We start from the raw sequence: 27898 nt of genomic DNA on the forward strand, positions 1-27898 counted from the left end.
AGGGAGAGAGGGAGGGAACTCCTGTAAGTTGGAGGGGGGGGAGAGCGAGAGAGAAGAGGGAGAGAACTGCCCATTCAACAGGACCAGTTTAAACTCGAGTGAATTCAATTAAATTAATTGCAAACAGAAATTGCAAAAAGAGAGAGAAATACAATACACATGTGTTACTACCACCTGATTTCCTCTTCGTGTTAGAAGGGGTGGGGAGAGGGGAGTTGGGCTTTTGAAATCCCTCCATTCCGCCACTCATTTCACCTCCCGGAATCGTATTGTATGTTTTGGGTAGTAAATGATTTCTGGTGCACATTGCATTTTTTTTAAAAAAAATATATATATTTTAAAAAATCCAGGTTTCATATTTTCCCCCTCCTTCTCTTCTAAGGAAGCGGGCTGGAGGGATTGCTTCTCTGATGATTACTTAATTCATTGGAATTGCTTTACACAAGCTGGCTTTGCTTCCTTGATCCAGCCCAGCTTTGCGAGATAATAAGGGATATGGTTGGAAGGGACTCCAGGCGAAATGAGAAATAAACCCATTCACCAACGAGCCTGGCTTTGGAGAGCAAGGCTGGAAGAAGGGGGAGGGGATGACAACCCGAAACAGTCTTTGAAATCATCTTTGCATCAGAAGCTCTGGTCCCAATCCAGCCAGGAAGATCCATATGCAAAAGTGGGCTTTTCTGTGCAGGCAGCTGTTGGGAACATCTTGATATGCAGAAACATGGCAGTGCCATCATGTTCATTTGAAGCCCACTACACTGACTGGCTTTTTGATGGAGAGGAGTAGGTGAATGCACACACCCCATTGTGTTAGTCGTGAGTTGTGTGGTTCATGACTAAATGTGCACGACTAGATCTGAACCAGAACCTCTCCATTTCTTCCTTTAGTTCAGGTGAGGTGAGAACCTGTGGAACGAGAGATGTTGCTGGACTCCAGCTCCCATCGGCCCTCACCTTTAGGCCATGCTGGCTGGGGCTGATGACACTAGAAGTCCACCAACAGTTGGAGGACCACAGTTTACCCACTCCCGACATCGATCATCCCCTTTAGTTCTCATGTTCTGGGTGTGAGTGCCAAAACAGGACCACTCACACACAACTGAGAGGTGTTGGCAGGTTTGGGTGAGTCCTGAGGTTTGGAGATGAAAAAGGTAAAGGTAAAGGGACCCCTGACCATTAGGTCCAGTCGTGACTGACTCTGGGGTTGCGGATCTCACTTTATTGGCCGAGGCAGCCGGCATACAGCTTCCGGGTCATGTGGCCAACATGACTAAGCCGCTTCTGGCGAAGCAGAGCAGCACACAGAAATGCCGTTTACCTTCCCGCCGGAGCGGTACCTATTTATCTACTTGCACTGGCGTGCTTTTGAACTGCTAGGTTGGCAGGAGCAGGGACTGAGCAACGGGAGCTCACCCTGTCGCAGGGATTCGAACCACCGACCTTCTGGTCGGCAAGCCCTAGGCTCTGTGTTTTAAGCCACAGCGCCATACACACAAACCCCCCTCTTTCGTGGGAATGAATCCTAAGGGAGTAAACCCAAAAAAGTAGCCCATTGAAACACAGCGTGCTCTGTGACCCACAGATGGATGAACAGGATGAAAAAGATAAGAAAGGAAATGGAGACCGTAGAATCCTGAACAGGGAGCCCTACACATTGCAACATTCCCCCCACCCCAGACAACGATGATTGATTGCTTATATTTATATCCTGCCCGTCTACACAACTGTGCCCAATACACTTAATGAAATGAATGGGGAATTAGATCAGTCCTGTTACCAATTTTGCTGCTGCCTTCTGCTTGCTTACATCAGTATTGTCAGCTGAGAGAAATGGAACTGCTGTGATCAGTCAGTGCCCCCCTTTACTCTGCTGGTGTACAGAAATAATGACTACTAAATTCCTGTCAATTCATGGTACTATTTCATATATATATATATATATATATATATATATATATATATATATATATTAAACATTATTTGTGGGGGGTGATCGCTCTGCATTTTCCCTGCAACAGACTTTCAAGAAAACTGACCGCCACCAGGTGGCACTGTTTAGAAAATTATAAGCCTTGCGGTTCCACTGGTCTTGCCAAAGGTCATATGATTTCTAATATTTTTTGCAAATATATGCACATGGACCCCAGTGAAAAGCTTGTATCAATCTGCCTCCCCTGAGGTTGAATGGCAGAAAAACGCCAGCTAGCTGTAATGCGTCAGAATGGCTTCTCTTGACAGTTCCCATTCATTGAGCATCTGGTTCTGTTAAACAGGCATGCGGATTGTCTTCCCTGACATTTCCCCTTATTAGTATGTGGGCAAACTCCCCATAATCTGCTTCAGATAGAATCCTGAGCGAGCAGTTTGCTTCCTGGACATCTGCTGGATGTCCAGAGAAAGCTAAACCCGAGGAAGGATGCAGGAAACTTTCAGCCGAAGAATCAAATCAGCATGTGACATTCACGCCTCCTTCCCCAACCACCTGGCCGTGGGGCTGCAGTGGCAGCAGAAGCCAAAAGCTGGCAAAATCCTATGCCTTTCTATGCAACTCTTTCTTTGCCTTTCTGCGCAACCCTTTCATAAAGGTTCTGCAGCCATGGCAGGTTCTAGTCTCTAGACCAGGTCTGCCAAAGCTCAGCCCTAGGGTCTGAATTTGGCCCTCCAGTTCTCTCTTGGCTGGCTCTCAAAACTCTCCTCAGGCTACAAATCTTCACCAGCCACATCTGTTCTCGCCCCTTATGTACTTAAGGGTTGCCATATTTCAAACAGTGACGTTTTCGAGTTATTTTAATGGGAAATCGGCAAAGACGACACTGATAACATGGGTTGCCGTATGTCTGGTTTTTCCTGACTGTCATTTTCTGAATTCTGAATTCTGCCCAGACATTGCCCAGGGAGTCTTCTCTTCTCATGTGGTGGCCAAAGTATTGGAGCCTCAGCTTCAGGATCTGTCCTTCCAGTGAGCACTCAGGGCTGATTTCCTTCAGAATGGATAGATTTGTTCTTCTTGCAGTCCATGGGACTCTCAAGAGTCTCCTCCAGCACCATAACTCAAAAGCATCAATTCTTCGGCGATCAGCCATCTTTATGGTCCAGCTCTCACTTCCATACATCACTACTGGGAAAACTTATATTACTCTGCAATATTGTGCCCATTTTACAGATGGCTGAAAGACAGGGGCTTGCCCAATGCCATAAGGCCAAGTTGGAACAGTTGAGGCTGGAACAAGTGAGACTGGAATGCAAGTCAAAATCAATTGTCTGCTGAACCAAGTCAGCAGATAACGTCATTAATGCTGCCACATTTATATAATATGATTGAGTGACTGATGTAAGTCATGATTGACTGTCATATTCTGACAAGCTTTTGGCAACTGACTGCTTTTAAAGGAAAGGGCTTTAAAAAAAATAAATCTGTGGTTGTGAAGTTAATTGATCAGTCAGCATCAGTTCTGCACTGAGGCTGTTGCACGAACTGACACTTTTGATTCCTGCAAATATTCATGGGAGACATTGGTGCATATGTAAATCCCTCCCTCTGCTATGTTGTGCTCCAGTTAATTTAATCTCTACTGAGAAGTCTTAGTTCACACTGTACTATCTTCCACAAAGAGGAATCCTTGCATTATGCCAGATGGAACTTCTTGTCTGAGTTGCCAACGACCAGCTTATGCTAATAGAAGTTGTCAAAGTCCTCTCCTGTTTACTATAATCTGATGTGATCTGTCAGAAAATGCTCCTATGCATTTGGCCTTATCTGACTCCTCTAGGAAGAGTTGATATGCTAACCTATTTGATTATGAGCTCGGAAGAGCTAATCTATTCAAGATGCTCATCTTAAGGTGCCAAAGGGAAAGGAGATATACAAAAAGAATTTGATAAAGGCCAGTCTGATTCTGACAGACCAAGCAAATAACCCTCCAAACATTTGATTTAATTGAACTGCTTGGGCTTATATCATGAAATTTATGTACCACTTAAAAAGCGATTTAAAACATTTTAAATGATTAAAATTAACAGTACAAGAGATGTAAACTTATCAACATCTGTCTGGAAAGGCTTGCCTGAACAAAAATATTTTAAGCAGACACCAGAAAGAGTATAGCAAAGGCACCTATCTGTAAGCAGAGTTTCAAATTGTAGGTGCTGCTACACTGGAAGTTCAGTTTTTTACAAGTGTGGAAGTATTATATGCACCTTTCCCAGTTCTGCAGATCAAGCATTTGAATGGGCATGGATGGAGTAATAATGTGATGCCATAAGTAAACTGTTCCCAACCTGTTAAGGGTTCTCTGTACCAATAATAACACACTGAACGTGGCCTGGTATTTTCCTATTTTGATATTTCTGATTGAATCATAGAACTGTAGAGTTGGAAGGGGTCCAAAAGTATAAACAGCTTTCCGAAAAGCGGAAGTAGCTTTTGTTAATGCTTAATGCTTTAATATTTCTGTGTAAACACCTCCACCTGAAAAGTTTATATCACACGCTATGTGTGTGTACATAAATAAATTTGGTGCGGAATATGGGCTACAGGATGAAATTACATATGTTTGGGCTTTGTCACTAAAGGGGATGAAGAGCAAGACTTGGCTCTAATGATCCTTTGAGTCATTGTGGTGTTTGTAGATTCAGGTAGGTAGCCGTGTTGGTCTGACGCAGTTGAAATATTTTTTAAAAAATTTAAAAAATTGTCCAGTAGCACCTTAGAGACCAATTAAGTTTGTTCTTGGTATAAGCTTTTGTGTGTATGCACACTTCTTCAGATACACTAAAACAGAAGTCACCAGACCCTTATGTGTGTGTGTGTGTGTGTGTGTGTAGTGGGAGGGTGGGGTAGGGTTTTTCTCCGGAGGGTAGTAGGAGATGGATGATTGGCTCAATGGGTATGGTAAACCTGTTGACGACTGTTTCCTGCTTGGCAGGGGGTTGGACTCGATGGCCCTTGTGGTCTCTTCCAATTCTATGATTCTATGACTGTTAACGACTGCAATTAGCCCTACAGGAAAAAGCAAGGGATAGTATGCAGATGATTAGCATATGTAATGAGACATGAATCCAATATCTCTATTAAGACCAGGTCTCTCTATAGTTTTCAGTTTAGTGATAAGTTGTAATTCAGCAACTTCTCTTTCAAGTCTGTTTCTGAAATTCTTTTGTAATAAGACAGCTGCTTTGAGATCCTGTATTGAATGTCCTGGGAGATTGAAGTGTTCTCCTCCTGAGAAAAACCCCACCTAACCCAAGATCTACCCACCCAGGAAGAATGGTAGATGAAGGTGATGGACTTCATGAAACTGGCAGAAATGACTGGCAGAATCCGAGACCAGGGAGAAGAGTCGGTGGAAGAAGATTGGAAGAAATTTAAAGATTATCTACAGAAATATAGTAAAATTAAGGAATGTTAGAAAGATGTTGGAATGAAGTTGCATGGCTTTAGCAGAAATGTTATAAAGAATTAAGTACAATAGATTGTAATTGGATTAAAGGAAAAAAATAATGTTAGAATTTGTTAAGTTAAATGATAGGACAGAAAATTGAGGAAGATGGAAAGGATTTGCTGAAACAATTAATCAAAGTGGAATACATAAAAAGGGAGGTGTGAGGAGGTTGCTGAAACAAGTAAAAGAAAGTTAATAACATTGAAAGTATTGGATGTGTTTTTTTCCTTTCTTTTTTAAAATTGTTTTTGTTTTATTTTTGTTATGTATATGTAATATTTTTGTCTTTGTATTGTATTGTATGGTTTTGTTATGTTTAATTCTTTCTCTTTTTTCTTTCTGTAACTTTCAAAACTTTAATAAATATTATTTAAAAAAAGAAAAACAAAAACCCCACCTAACCCTCCCACTATATATAAGGGTCTAGTGACTTCTATTTCAGTGTATCTGAAGAAGTGTGCATGCACACGAAAGCTCAAACCAAAAACAAACTGTGGTGTTTGGGTTAGACTCACATAGCTTGACGTACTGCTCTAAGACAGCTAGACAGGTAGTAAGAGGATGAGAGAAATGCATGCATTTAATAGCAGAAGTACTAACAAGACTATGACTTCTGAAGATGAAGTTTTTTTAATTTGTGGAAAAGCAGCCAATTCCAGGCAATCACTGTGGCTTTATCAAAACTCATTTACGGATTAAGAGTTATCTCTGCTGAAGTTTGATACTATCATTGTCTTCATAGCCTAAGGCATTTGCCTGCAATCAGTGTGTATCTGCACAGCTAATTTGCAGGTACTGATTGAATTTCTAACCGGGTGTGATAAATGGTGTCTTTACTTTTCTGGCCTTTGTGTACATTCAAAAATAAAATTGGCCTCAGTTTGTGTGTTAATGTAAATATTTTACCTGGCACAAGAATTAAACCTATACTGATAATGTAAAAATGGTGCTCCTGTCTCAGATAACAATTCTTCCAGACCAATGTAAAGGTAAAGGGACCCCTGACCATTAGGTCCAGTCATGACCTACTCTGGGGTTGCGGCGCTCATCTCACTTTATTGGCCGAGGGAGCCAGCGTACAGCTTCCGGGTCATGTGGCCACCATGACTAAGCTGCTTCTGGTGAACCAGAGCAGCACACAGAAACGCCGTTTACCTTCCCGCCAGAGCGGTACCTATTTATCTACTTGCAGTTTGACGTGCTTTCAAACTGCTAGGTTGGCAGGAGCAGGGACCGAGCAACGGGAGCTCACCCTGTTGTGGGGATTCGAACCGCCGACCTTTTGATCGGCAAGTCCTAGGCTCTGTGGTTTAACCCACAGCGCCACCCGCGTCCCCCCCCAAAAAAGAAGTCATTATGGATATTTGAAGGCTAGGCAATAGCACATGGGGGAAATGTCTATGTCTTCTTTCTGTAAAGCCTTTGGGACTTTTTTTTTTTTTTGCAATTAAGCAGTGCATAAATTTTATGAAATGAAGTTTACATAGTGTGTGTGTTTTAGGAGGCCCAGTTTAATAGGTTGTTCCCACATGGGTGGCAGAGGTGGTAAAGGTAAAAAAGGTAAAGGACCCCTGGATGATTAAGTCCAGTCAAAGGCAACTATGGGGTTGCAGCGTGCATCTCACTTTCAGGCCGAGGGAGCCGGCGTTTGTCCACAGACAGCTTTCTGGGTCATGTGACCAGCGTGACTAAACCGCCTCTTACGCAACAGAACACCTTGACGGAAACCAGAGCACATGAAAATACTGCTTTTCTTCCCGCCGCAGCGGTACCTATTTATCTACTTACACTGGTGTGCTTTCGAACTGTTAGGTTGGCAGGAGCTGGGACAGAGCAATGGGAGGTCACCCTGTTGTGGGGACTTGAACCGCTGACCTTCTGATCGGCAAGCCCAGGAGGCTCAGTGGTTTAGACCACAGCGCCACCCACGTCCCCCAGCATACCAACCCAACCAATAGGGCAGGGTTGAACCTATCACTCAAAGAGACAGTAGAAGAACTTATCTGATGTATCATGAGAAGAGACTCCAGATGAGTTTGTTGGGTAAATGCTAGGATGTCCCTCAAGATGTTGATGATGATGATGATGATGATAATAATAATAATAATAATAATAATTTTTATTTATACTCCGCCCTCTCCAGCCAAGGCCGGGCTAAGAGCGGCTTACAAGCAATAATAAAAACAAGTTGAATGATTACAACTTAAAAAACAAAAACAAAATTAAAATACAACATTAAAATATTGAAACATTAAAATATTAAAATGTAGCCTCATCGCAGGAGGAGAAGGGAAAGAAAAAAGAAAGAGAGGGAGGGAGGGAATCAAATTGGCTCCAAGCCAAAGGCCAGGTGGAAAACTCTGTCTTACAGGCCCTGCGGAAAGAAATCAGATCCTGCAGGGCCATGGTCTCATGAGGCAGAGCGTTCCACCAGGCCGGAGCCAGAGTTGAAAAGGCCCTGGCTCTGGTTGAAGCTAATCTAACTTCCTTAGGGTCCGGGACCACTAGGGTGTTGCTATTTATGGACCTTGAGGCTCTCCCTTCTTTGCAACGGTAATATCAAACCTGCGCAAATATTTAGAGTTAGTTTCTACACCCATGGGGCACCCCTTAATTTATTATCACTCAATCACTCAAAAATTCACAGTTTTGAGCCAGTGTGGCGTATTGGTTAAAATGTTGGACTAGGACTTGGGAGAGCAGGGTTCAAATTCCCACTTAGCCATGATGCTCACTAGGTGACCTCAGGCCAGTCACCATCTCTTAGCCTAACCCACCTCACAGGGTTGCTGTGAGGATGAGATGGGGAGGAGGAAAACCATTTCAGCCACCTTGGGATTCCTGGAAGATAAAGGTGGTCTATAAATAAATAAATATCGTGTGGACAGACTCTATGGAAAGGCAGGTTTTTTAAGTGACGTGAAACCTCTCTCCCTGCTGCTTGAACTGGAACGGCTGCTTCCATTCGATGGCAACCCTCAGTTGGTTTCCATGTAGTCTGTGAAATGGGCATAAAATACCTGCCACAAACAGGCGTGCCGGCTGGGAAAGCGGAACGGCCATTTAGCAGCAGTTCTGGGTAACAATGTGATCGCTATCAAACAGTGGTTCCCCCACAAAAGGAACACTTCTTTCAGGGCAGGAATTTGGCTGTTTCAAGCCACGGCTTGTAGAGAACGGCGGTGTCAGGAAAGACCCTGTCCGCTGGGACAGATGGACTGGGTTTGACAACAGAAGTTATTCTTCAGTTCCAGCAAATCAGTGTTGTGACCCCCTTTTTTTTATTATTTTAGCACACTCTGTTCGTGTGTGGCCTCTTCCTGACCTGCCAAGTCTGCTCAGACGCAACTTCCTGCTTGTTCTTGCCCCTCTTTCCAGAAAGCAGTCAATCTTCATCTGCCTGGGATGCCTGTGTGGGCCTCTTGAGCTGGCCACAGCAGGAAAGACTCATCTCTCCAAAGGACCCTTTCTTTCTCTTATCTTCTGAGTCCTCTTTGGGGAATCCTCAAACTCATTATCACTCCCCCTCCCCCATTAAGTGGGAGAAACCAAAATGATGAAAGTGTTGCTAATTGCTCTGCAGACACCCATCAGTTATGACTGGAGAACGAAGGGAGCAAAATGTTTATGCAGTTTTGTTTATAGGGGGACGACTTACCAGTGGAGGGGGAAAAAGGAAGGATTGCATGGGGGGGCGGCGGGGAGAAGACAAAAGAGGGTGTGTATTTGCATAAAATCTGCACATGTCTGCTCTGACTGCTTTTTAGGTGCTAATTGCGAGTGGTCAACTGCAAGACTCTTGCTAGCTCTCCACTATCATTTAGGGTTCTTAAATCGTATTTTTTCAGATTTCCAATATTTATACTGAATGGAAACAAAGCAATTTTACAGCAATCAAAGCCACATACGTAAAGAATTAGTTGTGTGCAGTGCTTTTTTCTGGGGGGATGCAGGGGTACGCACACCCCAAAATATTTGTGAATCTTTGTACTTTTGTCCATTTACTGTACTTATTTTCCCTGATTTGAACTACTGTTTAAAATGGTGATTTTCTTCTTTTTAATACATTTTTTTAAACATATCAATTTCAACAGTCATACAACATAACTTCTCATCTTATCCAATATTTTAGACTTCCGTCAACATCTCTGATGGTTTTCCATTCACTATCTCTTATTATGCATTTCCTAATTTCTAGATTACATTTAGTTATCCTTAACTAATAATTCTCCTCATAGTCTTTCTTGCAATATTGCAAATAATTCACCTTACAAAACTTCTTGCAACCCTACTAGCGTAATCTGTTCATCACAATTGCTTTTCAAATAGTTTGTAAATTTACTCCATTCTTCTGAGAATCTCTGGTTAAAATGGTGATTTTCTTGAGTCAAAATCAGAGTACTCCTAAACATTTTTTAAGGGGGAAAAAGCACTGGTTGTGTGTGGCTAACTCATGTTATACTGGTTTCACTGGCACCTACTAGTTGGATTAAAGTCCCGGAGTGCAATGCTGGCAAACGTTTATTGGGTTTTTAAAAAAATTCTCTCACTTACTGCCACTGCAGGTCATTGAGCACTGTCGTTTTTCCCAAACCAGTAGCATCCCTCTGCCTTTGTTGTTGTGAGTTTTAAAGGAGAAAGGAAGAAATTGCTGAAATCTGAGCCGTGTGACTGGATGGAGGAGAGGAGGACACAGGCGAGATGAGGTGGTAATTTGACCCTGCCCTTATTTATCCATCTGAAGGAAGCCTCTTTGAACAGCGCTTCATCCTGGGAGCTCTCCAAAGTTCAAAGCAAAACTGAAGGAGAGCTTGTGTCACTCTGGGGCCTTAATCTAATCACAACGTCCCCTTTGATTTAGAAGTCCACTTGGGAGGTAGGCAATACATCTAGGGAGCTCTGAAATAGGGTGGTTTAACTTACTGCTGCTTCTCCCCACTCAACCCACTTTCCCACTCAACCCAAAGGGAGAAGGATAGGCAGGCAGCAGATTAGTGGGATCAACTTTTATTTTGTTTTATTAGAACCCCAGAATCCATCCATAAAGATAAAGAGACCCCTGACCATTAGGTCCAGTCGTGGCTGACTCTGGGGTTGCGGCGCTCATCTTGCTTTATTGGCCAAGGGAGCTGGCGTACAGCTTCCAGGTCATGTGGCCAGCATGACTAAGCCGCTTCTGGCGAACCAGAGCAGCGCACGGAAACGCCGTTTACCTTCCCGCCGGAGCGGTACCTACTTGCACTCTGATGTGCTTTCGAACTGCTAGGTTGGCAGGAGCAGGGACCGAGCAATGGGAGCTCACCCCGTCACGGGGATTCGAACTGCCGACCTTCTGATCAGCAAGTCCTAGGCTCTGTGGTTTAAGCCAGTGCGCCACCCACATCCCTCCATAGAACCATGCAAAATAGTGGCATGGGGAGTGGGGGATGCACAGGATTAAGGGTAATAATAATAATAATAATAATAATAATAATAATAATCTATGCAATGAACACCTCACTATTACTCCTGAAAGTGCACCTCCACAGAACTTTGCTGGATTTATTAGAGAGTCGAGGGTGAAACCCTAGCATAATATAATATGTCTGAAGCAGAATTTTGCTAGTTCTTTGGAGGACCTCTTGTCTGGAAAAAACATATATCTTTTTTTTTAAAAAAAATATTAGGAATTTCAACATAACAATTTATCAAAAATACATCATCCTTATTCTCCCCCCCCCCGTTTTCCCCCCCTCCCCCCAAAAAAGAAAATACCGTAGGTACTGCTGTGGCGGGAAAGCAAACGGTTTTTCTGTGCACTCTGGTTTCCACCACGATGTTCCACTGAGCCAGAAGCAGTTCAGTCAAGCTGGCCACATCACCCGGGAATGCTGTCTGTGGACAAATGCCGGCTCCCTCTGCCTAAAAGTGAGACGAGCGCTGCAACCCCAGAGTTGCCTTTAACTGGACTTAATCATCCAGGGCTCCTTTGCCTTTTTACCTTTTACTAGATGATCCTCATGGTCACTTCCAAGTCTGTGACTCACAGCACTGGTTGGGACCAATCCAAGACTTTTTGCTGCTTGAAGTCAAGGATACAAATGGTGTTCTCCCCCATTGTAAATGTGTACACATACTCCTGGATTTATTGAATGGTATACTTATCACTATGGGATGCAGGTGGCGCTGTGGGTAAAACCTCAGCGCCTAGGACTTGCCGATCGTATGATATGGTCGGCGGTTCAAATCCCCACGGCGGGGTGAGCTCCCGTCTTTTGGTCCCAGCTCCTGCCCACCTAGCAGTTCGAAAGCACCCCTAAGTGCAAGTAGATAAATAGGTACCGCTTTATAGCGGGAAGGTAAATGGCGTTTCCATGTGCTGCACTGGTGCTGGCTTGCCAGAGCAGCTTCGTCACGCTGGCCACGTGACCCGGAAGTGTCTTCGGACAGCGCTGGCTCCCGGCCTCTTAAGTGAGATGAGCGCACAACCCTAGAGTCAGACACGACTGGTCCGTACGGGCAGGGGTACCTTTACCTTTATACTTATCACTAGGGACGCGGGTGGCGCTGTGGGCAAAACCTCAGCACCTAGGACTTGCTGATCGTATGGTCGGCGGTTCGAATCCCCGCAACGGGGTGCACTCCCGTCGTTCGGTCCCAGCGCCTGCCAACCTAGCAGTTCAAAAACACCCCCGGGTGCAAGTAGATAAATAGGAACCGCTTACCAGCGGGAAGGTAAACGGCGTTCCGTGTGCTGCGCTGGCTCGCCAGATGCAGCTTGTCACGCTGGCCACGTGACCCGGAAGTGTCTGCGGACAGCGCTGGCTCCCGGCCTATAGAGTGAGATGAGCGCACAACCCTAGAGTCTGGCAAGACTGGCCCGTACGGGCAGGGGTACCTTTACCTTTACCTTATACTTATCACTAGGGACGCGGGTGGCACTGTGGGTTAAACCACAGAGCCTAGGACTAGGGCGGCGGTTCGAATCCCCGCGATGGGGTGAGCTCCTGTTGCTCGGTCCCTGCTCCTGCCAACCTAGCAGTTCAAAAGCACGTCAAAGTGCAAGTAGATAAATAGGTACCACTCCGGCGGGAAGGTAAACAACGTTTCCGTGCACTGCTCTGGTTCGCCTGAAGCAGCTTAGTCATGCTGGCCACATGACCTGGAAGCTATATGCCGGCTCCCTCGGCCAATAAAGCGAGAAGAGCGCCGCAACCCCAGAGTCGGTCACGACTGGACCTAATGGTCAGGGATCCCTTTACCTCATACTTATCACTAAGGTATTACAGATTTTTTTCCAGCAGCTGAGAAGAACCTGATCAGTTCTTTTTGGTCTACTACTGAAGCAGCCACCATTTTCTGTGTTCGGGCAATTTTAGAGGAGCTGGAAGCAAAATAGGAATTAAATCTACGCTGGAATAACAGGAACTATTGGGCAATGATCCCCACTCTGTGGTATGCTTAGCATAATGATTAATCTATCTCTCAAAACATGCCAGCCCAACTTGTTCTACTGGCACCAAGACTGTGTCTTCGACAATGTACACAGCATTGTCTCGTTTTATGAAATGTGGCCAGGTTTGTGTGTGTTTTTTACAATAATTGCTGCTGTTTCTGGTAAACCAAAGGTTATTACCTAGAAATTTATAATTTGCACAACTGCTAATCACGTTAAACAAACACGAGGAAGGAACGCAAGCAGCCAGAAAGATATCTCAAATCCATCTGTGCATGTTTGGTACTGCTGCGTTTAAAGAATAATTCCAGATTAGATGACCAATTTTATAACCTCAAATGATGGCGATCTATCCACCAAACCTCTTGTTTCCGTTCACACAAGTCTAGCAAATAAATGGAGCTGAGTTATAAAAGCAATAGACAGGCCACATCTGAGATAGCCTCACAAAATGTTGCTCTCAGTTTTCCAGGATGTGAATTTGGGTCAGTACTAATAGCCTGACCGACGGCCCATTTAAGTTGGTGGATGTGTGTGTTTAAGTTTAAATATCTCTGTTGACTTCAATGAAATGGAATCAGCAAAGATTCTGCTTAACTGGGTTGCGGGTTGGGCTGGTAGACAGCACATCCAAATCTGTGGGTTGTATCATCTAAAATGACTTAACAAAACTGTGACCAGCAATTCCAGCTCTTAAACATTCATTTTGAAATGCTTAATGTGGGTTGCAGCTGTGGCCAGCGGTCAAAGAAAATAATAACTTCAGCTCGTTTTTTTCTTTTTTTTACCAGCATAATATTTTAATCTAAATTGTTATTTTTAAAGGAGAAAATGTTGTTTTTTCTGGACAGATAGGAGCAATATATACTCCGTTCCTTCGATTTCCCCTTTTCAGAGTTTATATAACAAAGGGCTAAACTCATTTCACGGCGGTGAAGCTGGAGTAAATTGTGGTACGTTCCACATGCAAAGAAAAGAACAGATACACAGGAACCAGGAAGGGCACGACACCTGACATCGCTTCTGGATTATTCTGAGTCAGTAACCAGGAAACAGAAAGCTGTGGTTTGCCTGAAACAGTATTTCCCAACAGCGTGGGCTCTATCATTAGGCAGGGGGAAGTGGCTGCCTTAGGCAGCAGATTTTGGGTATCATGAAAGGGCAACAGGCACCATACATTTAAAGCATATTTAATTCAATTTGCTTCCACCATACAATCCTGGAAAGTGTAGTTTACCTCTGATAGGGCTACAGCACCCAGAACCATAACAAATCACAGTACCCAGGATTCTTCGCAGGTGTCTTTTTATTTTTTATTTTTTGTATATAGACATATTTGTTTTAAAAACAGTTGACTTTAGCAAAGTTTCAATGCAGTGGTACCTTGGTTCTCAAATGCCTTGGTACTCAAACAACTTGGAACCCAAACACTGCAAACCGAGAAGTAAGTGTTCCAGTTTGAGAACTTTTTTTGGAAGCCGAACGTGCTCCATTTTGAGTGGTATGCTTCCGATTTGAGCGCCACACTTCTGTTTTGAGTGTTACGCTGAGGTCTGTCTGTTTTTGCTATTTAATTTGCATTTTTGTTTTTGCGGCTTTAATTTTTGTTTTTGTGACTGTGTGGAACAGGTGTAGAACAGGTGTTCTGCTCTGGTGCAGTCATCTTCAGCTGGTGGCTCAGAAACCACTACCAGCTTGTAGCCTAAGGTCGGTCAAAACAGTGGTACTACCAGAATTTTATGAAAAATTTTACACATCACTTGGGAAGACAGGCGAACTAATGGCAGTGTACTGGAAGAAGCAAAGATCCCCAGTGTCGAAGCAATGATTCTTCAACATCAACTTTGTTGGACTGGTTATGTTGTGTGGATGCCTGATTATCATCTTCCAAAGCTACTACTCTTTTCTGAACTTAAAAATGGAAAGCGTAATGCTGGTGGTCAACAAAAGAAGTTTAAAGACTCTCTCAATGCAAATCTTTTACAAATGTAGTATAAACACCAACAACTGGGAAACACTGGCCTGCGAGCACTCCGATAGGAGAACAACCTTTACCAAAGGTGTCATAGGCTTTGAAGATGCTTGAACTCAGGTCGAAAGGAAGAAACATGCTAAGAGGAAGGCACACTTGGCAAACCCTCACCATGATCAACTCCCACCCCAAAACCTATGTCCCCACGGTGGAAGGACATATGGATCCAGAATTGGCCTCCACAGTCACTTACGGACTCACTGTTAAAATCGTGTTCACGGAAGACAATCTTACTCAGCTACGAGTGATCGCCAAAGAAGAAGACTTCCAAACTTCCAAAAGTTTTTAACAAGGGTTCCTTCCTGCCAAACATGTTCATGGAAGACAATCTTACTTGGCTACGAGTGATTGCCAAAGAAGAAACTACCACACTCTCTGAATGTCCCTATTTTCCAGGGACAGTCCGAGATTTAAAGAAACCATCCCGGTTTCTGATTTGATCCTGGAATGTCCCACTTTTCCTTAGGATGTCCCTATTTTCATTGGAGAAATGTTGGAGGGTATGCAGCGTCCCCCGAGCCAAAGAGATAAGTAACTATGCAACCTTTAGAAGACATCTGAAGGCAGCCCTGTATAGTTTTATTATGTTTTTATATATATAGGAAGCTGCCCAGAGTGACTGGGGCAACCCAGTCAAATGGGCGGGGTATAAATAATAAAATTGTTATTGTTGCTGTTATTGAATATGATGTCCCTATTTTTATTGGAGAAATGTTGGAGGGTCTTCACTACCACCATACAAATTCTTGGTGAGAAATTCAAGAAGTGGGTCCTCAAATGTGTGTTTGTGTTAAAGGCAGGTTTAGGCTCGAAAAGGCTGAAGACTGCTGCTCCAGTGTCTTACAAAATCTTTGGGAATCCACCCAGTTCGGTAACAACATGATGAGACTAATTTATTCCTTGACAAGCACTGAGGCAGCATACATTTTTTCCTGGATGCACACCCTCAAAGAATCTCTGCAGGAAGTTGAAGGCTTTCCCTCTTCATTATATTATTATCTTAATCCCGGCTGCTGGAGTTTGTCATAGATGTTGCTGATAATAATTACCACATCTCTTCACTGTCTAGGAGTTCGGAAGTCAGATTTCCCCTCTCCCCCACCCCCTTCCAAACTTTACATCATCCTTCTCGCTCGGAAAACTCTTCCTTTCTTTATGGGCTGTCTGTTGCGAAATGCTTTAGTCATCTCCGTGCCCCCAGCCTCCCTCACATCTCCCCGTTGACTTCAAAGAGCTAGCTTGCGTGATGCGGGGTTCATCCATGACAGTGAGATTTACACAACCTGACCCTATTGTCCATTGATGTAAAGGAGGCACTTTATGGAGTCTCCGTGAAGCCGGTCGTAAAAATCCCAGCCAGCCCGGCCTGATTAATGACCAGTTGCATAGCTGATTAACATAGTCAAAAACCGTTTTGTGGGCTATAGTTGTAACGCACAGGAAAATCTGCTAATTCACAAAACTGCTCCAGGCAAGCTTTACATGACCGCCCAGCGATAGACAGAACGCTTCTTGTGTGATTTTTCTTCTGTCTGGAAATGGAGATTCACTTACCAACAATATTCTTGTGCAATAAACAAATTTAGCCCCCTGAGGTATTCCTTGTGCAGAAAATCGAATCTGGTCATCAGTGGCTTATTGTAGCAATTGCTTGTGATTAAAATTATTTATGTTTTAAAGTAGTGGGAAGTTTTTCAGATTGAGGGAGGCATTCTATTACCAGCAACCTTACTGGGCCTCTATGATATAGCCATATAAGCCCATTCACCTCCCATTCTGCAGATTCAGCAGCTGTAGCCATAGGCACCAGCTCTATGGGGCTGAGGACACCTTAGCCTCCCCAAATATATTGTAACAGGGCTGAGCCCCCCCACCCCGATCTTGAGCTGTTGGGCCTCCCCGCAGATGCAGTGGACCTTGTAGTCTTCTCCCGATGCATGACGTCACACGTGTGCCTGATATCACACGGGCATGATGGGGTCTTCCAAAGTTGGGCAGAACCCGGCGCCAACGGCTGTAGATCAGTGGCAGAGCTCCAGGTCTGAGATTCAATTCCTGGCAACTCTTGGTAGAGCTGGGAAAGAAGAGCCCAGTCTGGAGAGATTCTGGTACCCAACACAGATAATGCAAAGTTAGATGGACTGTTGATCTGGTATATAAGGCACAGGAGGATCAAAATAATTGGGAGAAGGGTCGTGACTCAGTGGCAGAGTACATACCATGTGCAAAAGTTCTCAGGTTTGGGCTTAGCATCTTCAGGTAAGGCTGAGTAAGATTCCTGTCTTACTCAGGTGCTGCCATTTAGTGAAGACCAGGGGTGTCTAACCTTTGGCCTCCAGGAGTTATTGGACTACAAATCCCATCATCTCTGACCATTGGCTATGTTGGGTGTGTGTGGCTGATGGGAGCTGGAGTCTAACCACACCGATAGACAGTGCTGAGGTAGATAGCCCAATGATCTTACTCAATATATAAGGCAGATGGGTAACTCAGTTGGCATATGGTGCTGATAATGCCAAGGTTGCAGGTTCGATCCCCGTAAGGGGCAGGTGCATATTCCTGCACTGCAGGGGGTTGGACTAGATGATCCTCAGGGTCCCTTCCAACTCTAGGATTTTGATTCCTACGCTCCTAAAGCTGGGAAAAGTTTGGTCACTGATTATGGGGCTGTATATTAAGCCTGTTTTTGGAAGTGTTGGGGATTGGGGTGAGGGAAGACTTCTGAAGTTCCAGTTTGGCGATAAAAGTGCTGAACTGGAATCAGAAGGCGATTCCAAATAATTCTGCTATATGATATGTGTTTCTGTTTAAAGGTCAGGTAGATTTCCGGTGGTGCGTTAACATGTTTGGGCAAGAAAGCTGAAAGTAATGCTTAATCATTGCCTGTGCCAATTACATTAGTCTATATTGACTCTTGAACATTTGTGGGTGTGTTTTTTTAAAAAACAAAACAAACCCGGAAAGCTGCTGTTTCCAGTAATCAGATTCACTAGCCAGACACCAGCACCAGTGTTTTAGAGATTAGGGTGAAGGTGATAATCACAGGTAATGTCAGCCCAGACCCTGAGGGGATGAAGGGTGAAGGAGGTGGAAAAGAATCAACAGATAAGGGAAAGGAAGAGACAGAGTCATCGGCTGGAAGTGTATCCTGTGTGTGTATGTGGTTCGTAACTTGAAATGCAGAGGTGTATAAAATTATGTATGGCTAGATAAACAAGGTCCGTATAGTTAAAGCTGTGGTTTTCCCAATAGTGACGTATGGAAGTGAGAGCTGGACCATAAAGAAGGCTGATCACCGAAGAATTGATGCTTTTGAATTATGGTGCTGAAGGAGACTCTTGAGAGTCCCATGGACTGCAAGAAGATCAAACCTATCCATTCTGCAGGAAATCAGCCCTGAGTGCTCACTGGAAGGACAGATCGTGAAGCTGAGTCTCCAATACTTCAGCCACCTCATGAGAAGAGAAGACTCCCTGGAAAAGACCCTGATGTTGTGAAAGATTGAGGGCGCAAGGAGAAGGGGACGACAGAGGACGAGGTGGTTGGACAGTGTTCTCGAAGCTACCAGCATGAGTTTGACCAAACTGCGGGAGGCAGTGGAAGACAGGAGTGCCTGGCGTGCTCTGGTCCATGGGGTCATGAAGAGTCGGACATGACTAAACGACTAAACAACAACAGATAAACAAATGTTCTTCTCCCTCTCTCATAAAACCAGAACTTGGGGCCAGCCAATGAAGCTGAATGCTGGTAAATTTGGAACTGAGAGAACAAGACTGTTCTTCACACAGTGCAGCAGTGATGTTGTGTTTGCCAGAATGGGGATTGAGCTGGACAAAAGGCAATGGAGAGCATTCGGATGGCAGCATCAGCATCCTGTAGGTGTGCAAGCCCCTGCACAGGGGCTTGCAAAAATGAACCCCTCCCTTTCACTTTTATGTTGGGAGGGTTGCGGAAAACTTGGTTCATTGATTCATGTTTGGCGGGAATGACTCCATGTTTAAAACGTTTGGAAGTCTTCTTCTTTGGCGATCACTCGTAGCCGAGTAAGATTTCTTCCATAAACACGGTTTTAACAATGAGTCCGTAAGTGACTGTAGAGGCCAATTCTGGATCCACATGTCCTTCCACAGTGGGGACATTGGTTTTGGGGTGGGAGTTGATCATGGTGAGGGTTTGCCAAATGTGCCTTCCTCTTAGCGTGTTTCTTCCTTTCGTCCTGAGTTCAAGCATCTTCAAAACCCATGACACCTTTGGTAAAGGCTGTTCTCCAGCTGGAGTGCTCGCAGGCCAGTGTTTCCCAGTTGTTGGTGTTTATACTACATTTTAAAAGATTTTCCTTGAGAGAGTCTTTAAACCTCTTTTGTTGACCACCAACATTACGCTTTCCATTTTTAAGTTCAGAATAGTGTAGTTGCTTTGGAAGACGATAATCAGGCATCCAAACACCATGACCAGTCCAATGAAGTTGATGTTGAAGAATCGTTGCTTCAACACTGGTGATCTTTGCTTAATAAAGCATTCTCCATTATATCCACAATTCTTCTACTTTCTCCAAATCCTGCCTTATCACAGCTATCTTTAGACATAGGCAAAGGCTCCACCCTGCATCACAAAGAACTAATAGGCTTCTTACTGACCACAGCATGATTAGTGATAGCTCAACAGTGAGTGAACAGGATTTTGAGGGTCCTTTGGCATGGCAACCTCAGTGCCCCTCTTAACTTGGTGCTATGCAGCTTGCACTAAATCATGACAAGGCCTTCTCGGAGGTGGTTCCTTGTTTGTGACATATCATCCCTAGTGAGGTGCATCCGTCCCCCTCATTATTAGCATTCAGGAGTAATTTAAAACATCTTTGTTCACCCATATATTCATTGGCTGAAAGATACAGTTCCTGGCATCCTTGAAATTATTAGCTGCAGGGATAGGTGACTGATCTTAAATGGTTTCAGGTGTTCTTGATGTTTCAAAATGTCTGCAAAGTTTTTATGCTGTTTATTTTTTATTGCATTGTTTTGCTGCGGGATAGACATTTAATAAATATTTTTTAAACAACAACAACAACTTGCAAAGAGGTAAAGTATAAAAATTCTCCAACGCAGCACCTAATCTTCTTGGGTATTCTTTGCAAACATGTTGGGTTAGCAGGTTCCCTGCTTGCTTGTTGTTGTTGTTTAGTCGTGTCCGACTCTTCGTGACCCCATGGACCAGAGCACGCCAGGCACTTCTGTCTTCCACTGCCTCCCGCAGTTTGGTCAGGCTCATGCTGGTAGCTTCAAGAACACTATCCAACCATCTCGTCCTCTGTCGTCCCCTTCTCCTTGTGCCCTCCATCTTTCCCAACATCAGGGTCTTTTCCAGGGAGTCTTCTCTTCTGAAGAGGTGGCCAAAGTATTGGAGTATCCCTTCATGGATCACTGCCTTGCTGTGGCAAAGGGGCTTGAATAACTCAGAGAAGCTATGAACTATGTTGAGCAGGGCACCCAAGATGGACAGGTCATAGTGGAGAGTTTAGACCAAATGTGATCCACCTGGAGGAGGAACCGGCAAGCCACTCCAGTATCCCTGCCAAGAAAACTCCATGGACAAAGACAACTGCCCTGCTAGCTTGAGGCCCTGGCAAATGCCCAGCTGTACCACTTCCCGAAGCCAGTCCTAAGTGCGTAAATACCAAGTGACTCAGCCCAAGTCTAAATTTTGGCAAATCCAAAAGCAACAAAAGGAGAGATGGGAATGGTCAGTCGCCTGTGTCCAAAAGCATAATTGTTATAAACAGAGCTGGGGATTGAAAAATAAATAGACTTTCTCTGCTGCTAGGCTCCGTCAACGAGAATGGAACAATGGCCTAGGATGAGGACAGACGGCACCCCCTTCCTAAACACCCCCTTCTGACGCAGCCAGGACCTCCACCACGGGGTCCAAAATGTGTAGAGCAAAATATGCATTTCTGATCGTTTCGCTCACAGTAGGTCCTGGGAACCTGGCTTACATCAGACACAGTATAGTGGTACCTTGGGTTACAGGCTCTTCAGGTTACAGATGCTTCAGGTTACAGACTCCGCTAACCCAGAAATAGTACCTCGGGTTAAGAACTTTGCTTCAGGATGAGAACAGAAATCATGCAGCAGCGGCGTGGCAGGAGCAGGAGGCCCCATTAGCTAAAGTGGTGCTACAGGTTAAGAACAGTTTCAGGTTAATAACAGACCTCCGGAACGAATTAAGTTCTTAACCTGAGGTACCATTGTATTATTATTTTTTTAATGAGGAAATTATTTCTTCTTCAGTTAAATGTGAGTCACTCAGCTAATATAGACGGAGTCTATATTCTTATATTACTGAGTCCAGGCTCAGATGTTTTTCTTGTATCATTGTGAATTTTATTTTGCATCAGGTGCAGAGGTGTGCTAAAAGATTGGATGGATTGTATAGCAAAGCAATTTTAGGACATCGAAAGAACACAGAAAGCAGCCTTATACCGAGTTGGACCCAAGAATTAATGTTTTACATTTAAGGGCCATGAGAGCTAGAGTTTCCACCAGGTGGGCATTGCATGGGCAGATCCTATCTCCTTCTGCCATACCCACAAACCTACCCCTACGTGATAAATGGGAACCACACCGGGGTGAAGGCATCCTCCTTTTGAAAAAAACCATACTTTTCAGATATATACATTTCACTGATTTTACAGTCATTTTGACATTTTGAAACTTGACTTCCTTCCCCCCTCCCCTCTCTCTCCCCCCAAATTCTTTGCTTATTTATCTGTTTTGCAACACAAGAAAAACTTTAATAAAAACTAATTTAAAAAAGAGAGAGGATAAGACAAATCCATGGAAGTGTAATAAACAAAAATCTGCCCTTATTCCCTTATGGGGGACACAAGAGCCCTTATAGAGTCCTTTGTAGGTTCTCATAGAATCATAGAATCATAGAATCATAGAATCATATTATTTTTTTTATATAAATATTTATTGAGATTTTTTAAATACAAAATGCAAAAATGATAAACAATGTAACATGTATCATAACACATTTTTCAAAACTTCTTTGGACTCCCTCACGTCTCCCACTCCCACTTGCATCATTGTGAACTTTTTCCAGCAATTTATCATCTTATTTACATTCTTAAATCTCGTTCAATTAATTTAATCTAATAATTCTCCAAAAGTTTTATATTTTCCTCAATCTCACTTATCGTCAAATTCAAATCTAATTCAATGGTAGGCAGTTATTTATGATCTAGCATCCTTCTTAGCCTTCGACCAAATTACAATACTTTTGTAAATAAATCTTGAATTTCTTCCAGTCTTCTTCAACCCTCTCTTCTCCCAGGTCTCGAATTCTACCAGTCATCTCGGCCAGTTGCATATAGTCCATCAGCTGCATCTGCCACTCTTCCAGTGTGGGTAGATCTTAAGTTTTCCAGCTCTTAGCGATAAGTATCCTTGCTGCCGTTATTGCATACATAAAAAATGTTCGGTCCTTCTTTAACACCTTCTGGCCGACAATGCCCAGAAGGAAGGCCTCTGGTTTCTTAGTGAAGGTATACTTAAATACCTTTTTCAACTCATTATATATCATTTCCCAGAAGGCCTTCACTCTAGGGCAAGTCCACCAGAGGTGAAAGAATGTTCCTTCATGTTCTTTACATTTCCAACATTTATTATCAGACAAATGGTATATTTTGGCAAGTTTAACTGGGGTCATGTACCATCTATATATCATTTTCATTACATTTTCCTTCAAAGCATTACATGCAGTGAAGTTCAGCCCAGTGGTCCACAACCTTTCCCAGTCCTCAAACATGATATTATGCCCAATATCCTGAGCCCACTTTATCATAACCGATTTAACCATTTCGTCTTGTGTATTCCATTTCAACAGCAAGTTATACATTCTTGATAATACCTTAGTTTTTGGTTCTAACATTTCTGTTTCCAACTTTGATTTCTCCACCTGGAACCCTACCTTTTTGTCATTTTTAAAAACTTCTTTAATCTGAGCGTAATGTAACCAGTCTCGCACTTTATCCTTCATTTTCTCCAAACTCTGCAATTTCCAATTGTCTCCGTCTTTTTCTAATATTTCCCAATATTTTGGCCATTTGGCCTCCATATTGGGTCTTTTTTGGGCCTTAGCTTCCAGAGGTGAAAGCCACCTCGGAGTTTTATTTTCCAATAAGTCTTTGTATTTTGTCCAGACATTAAATACTGCTTTCCTGACAATATGGTTCTTAAAGACCTTATTGATCTTAACCTTATCGTACCATAGGTATGCATGCCAACCAAAAGCATTGTTAAAACCTTCCAGGTCCAATACGTCAGTGTTTTCGAGAAGTAGCCAGTCTTTTAGACAGCAAAAAGCTGCGGCTTCATAGTACAACTTTAAGTCCGGCAGGGCAAAGCCCCCTCTTTCTTTTGCATCAGTTAGTATCTTAAACTTAATTCTGGGCTTTTTGCCCTGCCAGACAAATTTAGATATATCTCTCTGCCACTTCCGGAAGCACTCTGTCTTATCCATAGAATCATAGAATCATAGAGTTGGAAGAGACAACAAGGGCCATCGAGTCCAACCCCCTGCCAAGCAGGAAACACCATCAGAGCACTCCTGACATATGGTTGTCAAGCCTCTGCTTAAAGATCTCCAAAGAAGGAGACTCCACCACACACCTTTTTCTCCATCGGTCGGAGAAAATAACAGGTGCCAACCAGAGAATATTGAGAAGCAAAGCAGCTCGTAATCCTGATCTTTATTGAACTGTTGCAACAGGGTGCTCCCTTCCGGTAAGTTTCGCCATATCTGCATATTCCACCAGTTTTTGTATCCATTCTTCCTTTGTTGGGACTTCTTCTAGGGGTGAAGGCACCCTCCTCTGTCCCCGTGCTAGTTTGAGTTGGTTAGCTTTTCTAGTAGGGTGGTTTCCCATACATTTGGGCAAACGTGGTCCATGTTCACTCCTCTGAAAAGTATCTACAGATGGTACCTAACACCAAGGAAGTGGTCTTACCTCCTTTTAAAGCCATCCAGGGTGGTGGCCATAACTGCCTCTTGCAGGAGCTAGTTTGACAATACACTGCTGTACTGAAGCACTTTCTTTTATCTGTCTCAAATCTTAAGAAGCATGTAAGCCTAATACTCACTGCAGATGGTGACAGCAGTCATTAAATTAAAAGACACCTGCTTCTTGGGAGAAAAGCAATGACATACCTAGACAGCATCCTAAAAAGCAGAGACATCACCTTGCCAACAAAGGTCCGTATAGTTAAAGCTATGGTTTTTCAGGTAGTGATGTATGGAAGTGAGAGCTGGACCATAAAGAAGGCTGATCGCCAAAGAATGGATGCTCTTGAATTATGGTGTTGGGGGAGACTCTTGAGAGTCCCATGGACTGCAAGAAGATCAAACCTCAGCATTCTTAAGGAAATCAGCCCTGAAGGACAGATCGTGAAGCTGAGGCTCCAATACTTTGGCCACCTCATGAGAAGAGAAGACTCCCTGGAAAAGTCCCTGATGTTGGGAAAGATGGAGGGCACAAGGAGAAGGGGACGACAGAGGACGAGATGGTTGGACAGTGTTCTTGAAGCTACCAGCATGAGTTTGACCAAACTGTGGGAGGCATGGAAGACAGGAGTGCCTGGCGTGCTCTGGTCCATGGGGTCACGAAGAGTCGGACATGACTAAATGACTAAACAACAACAAAAAGCCTAATGCATGCTGTGGCTCGTTCACATCATGCACCTGGACCATTATCTTTCAGAGGCATCACTGCAATGTGCTTCAGAAGTCCATCGTTTTGTAATACCCTTAGCTCCTTGATTCCGTCTTTCTTACCGATAGGGTTTCAACACATATACTATTGGGTAATGATGGCAAACAGAAAGCTTTTCTCAGCCTGAGCTTGCAAGGATAGAAAAATATACCATTTTGTTATTTATCTCTCTGGGATTTTGGGTGAAGGGGAGGCAGGGTAAAGGTCTGTGCTGGAAAATCCCAATCTCAATTCTTCATGGTAAAAGTGTATTAAAAAACTAAACCACTGGCAATTGGGTGCTGAAATCAGCCTCAGCTGAATCACATCACCTTTCCTAATGGTAGGGCTGGGTCATCTGGGAGAGGAGCCAGCATGCACAAATTCAAATCTATGATAAGCCATGACATCCATATGGGGAAATTGGCCTTGGGGCAAACTGACAGCTTTTAATGGAGAACAAGGAGTGTCACCAGCGGCCATAGGAGACATTACTTGGTTAGATGGACCAACAGTCAAAATAGCATCATGCATGTTGGCAATCAATTTGTTTGACAAGGACATCAAAGTTTCCTATCAAATGAACATTAAAAATGGAATAGTTTTCATTGTTAACCTGGTTTCATAACTCAAGACACTCCCAATAATAATATATATATATACTTAAGCCGCATTGTGCTGATTGAATACTTTATAATCTGAATATTTTTGGAATGATATTTGCCCAGCAACTGGAAAAAAAGCTTACCTTTGTGGTTATTATTATTATTATTATTATTATTATTATTATTATTATTTTGAAGTGAAGTGATTAACTTTCTGGGCCAGAAATTAGCTCCTTTAAATATATGAGCTAAATAATTCGTGTTTTATATATAGATGAAAAAAAAACAAAAAACCACAGATGGATATGGAGGAGGTAAAGATGTCCATTTGTCCTACTTCACAGAGGACAGATCTCTAGTTGAAAGATGGTCCAGTAGAAGTCCAATTGAAAGGTAAATAACAGGTTAGCTGGCCTGTCTTCCTTCCTATTCTAGTGTTTGTGTGTATCTTGTGTGTGTGCACAGGCAGATTTTATGCATATAAAAACATCCTCATTTTTGTGATGTATTTCAGAAGCACACAACTAATCAGCCTAGAGAAGGAATTTTTAAAATTCCTTTGTAGAGTTTCCATTACTACTGTATTCCTTACTAGATGCCTGAGAAGTGGTAACTTCTTCTTAGACATGGGTACTTTTACTGCTTTTTAAGAATACAAGAGAAGTCCTGCTGGAACAAGCCAAACACCCATCCATTCTATTTCTCTGGTAGGATCTGAATACCTTAATTGACAAAAAAACCCAAAACCTTTAAGCGGTTTACAAAACCAATATAAAATGTTTGCCCAAGTGCAGTTAAAACCAAACAGTAAAAACAAATTTACATAGAAATTATCGATACGGGTAAAACCAGCCGATTAAAACAGATATAAATAATAAAATTATATTTCTGGGACTCTGGCTAGAGTTGCTTAAACAAAAAATATATATTAGCAGGTGCTCCAAGCAATGCATTGAAGGCCCCTTTCTAATATTAATCTAGTCCAGCTGCCTTTTATCTGACAAACATTTAGTAGCCAATCTGCCACAAACTAAAAAATAAGAAGTTCACAAAACCACCTTGCCGCCTCTGAACTGGAAATCCATCTGGATCTCCCCATTCAGTTTTGAAACATCATCTTGGATTAAGACGGCCATGTAATTGCACCCTGAGTTTGACCAAAACCAGGGGAACTGAAATAACATGCCCAATGCATGTTTCTGATCCGAGAAGGATTAGGAGTGACTGGAAGTGTTGTGAGAAAGCCTTTTCCCAGGAGATCTCTCGCCCAGATAGCTGACCAGAGGCCTCTTTTAGTTTGTGAACTTTCAAGGCACCTTTCAGCATCCTTTGATGTGAGCTCTCTGCTTCCTGCCATGCCAAAATACAAAAAACAACAACACCCACCCTCGCTCTCAACATTGTGTCGATGCAAATCGAACTTCTTTGGTCAACATAAACTCACCTAAGCCTGCGCTTTGAACTGCTAACACCTGGGAGACCAGATCCTTGTAGACCTTAAAGATGGGGATTTAAGAGTATGTTTGTCTAGAAGATGCTCTATTATCTCCTTCTTAGCAAGCTCTCAAGGCATCCTATTAACTTATGCAAAGGAGGAGGAGCCATTTGCTTTGAAAAGCAACACAAGCCGGGAAAGAGAGTTAAAGTTCAAACTGTATCCTTTACTGCTCTCTCTCTCTGTGTGTTTAATGCAGTTGTTTGTGGGCAGGATGGATGCGGGGGGGGGGGGTCTTCAGGCACACTATATTTGTCAGAGTCCTTAAACAAATGACTTAAGGATGGAGTTTCCAGTCTTTAGAGCAATAGAGAGAGAGAGAGACTCCTTTGTGTTTGTGGATTCAAAGCAGGCTGTTAATGATACCTGAATGTAATTACTGTTTGTTATTGCTATGTGGTGTCTTCTTAAATAAAGGAGAAGAGAGGAAAGCAGAGGGTAAACAAACTTCATGGAGACCAAGAGAACTTCAAAAGCCAAGCTAGGGCCACCCCAGAATCCAAACACAGCTTTCCAGCTCCCAGCTCCTTAAAAGCAACAAAAGAGTCTTGTGGCACCTTAAAGACTGATTAGCAAATTTATTATAGCATAAGGAACTTTCATGCAGTAAAGTCCCACTTCATCAGATGCATGAAGGCATCGTCCTGAGTTGCAGGCACACATTTAGCCGCATATACAGGCATGGTTGGTTGGCTGAAATTGCAAGCCGTGAGGTCAGAGGAAAATGAAATGCAAAAGACTACAGAGAGTAATAATTATGTACTTAACAGTGGTAATTCGCAAAAATTTAAATTTAAAAATGTTAATTTTAATTTAAAATCCTAAACAGCCTCGGGCCAGTATACCTGAAGGAGCATCTCCACCCCCGTTGTTCAGCCCGGACACTGAGGTCCATCTCTGACGGCCTTCTGGCAGTTCCCTCACTGTGAGAAGCGAAGTTACAGGGAACCAGGCAGAGGGCCTTCTTGGTAGTGGCACCTGCCCTGTGGAATGCCCTCCCATCAGATGTCAAAGAGATGAACAACTATGTGACATTTAGAAGGCATCTGAAGGCATCTGAAGGCAGGAAGTTTTTAATGACTGATGTTTTAATGTACTTTTAATCATTTGTTGGAAGCAGCCCAGAGTGGCTGGGGAAACCC

The 27898-nt window shown here is 43.3% G+C and overlaps 1 long non-coding RNA gene across 1 annotated transcript in view; it reads right to left on the reverse strand.

The window, feature by feature from the left end:
• LOC307220609 overlaps nt 1-27898 on the reverse strand; it is a 484995-nt gene that overhangs the window by 42576 nt on the left and 414521 nt on the right. The gene's annotated exons all lie outside the window — the stretch shown is intronic.

This window comes from Podarcis cretensis, assembly GCF_951804945.1.
Source record: "Podarcis cretensis genome assembly, chromosome: 7".
Classification (NCBI taxonomy): domain Eukaryota; kingdom Metazoa; phylum Chordata; class Lepidosauria; order Squamata; family Lacertidae; genus Podarcis; species Podarcis cretensis.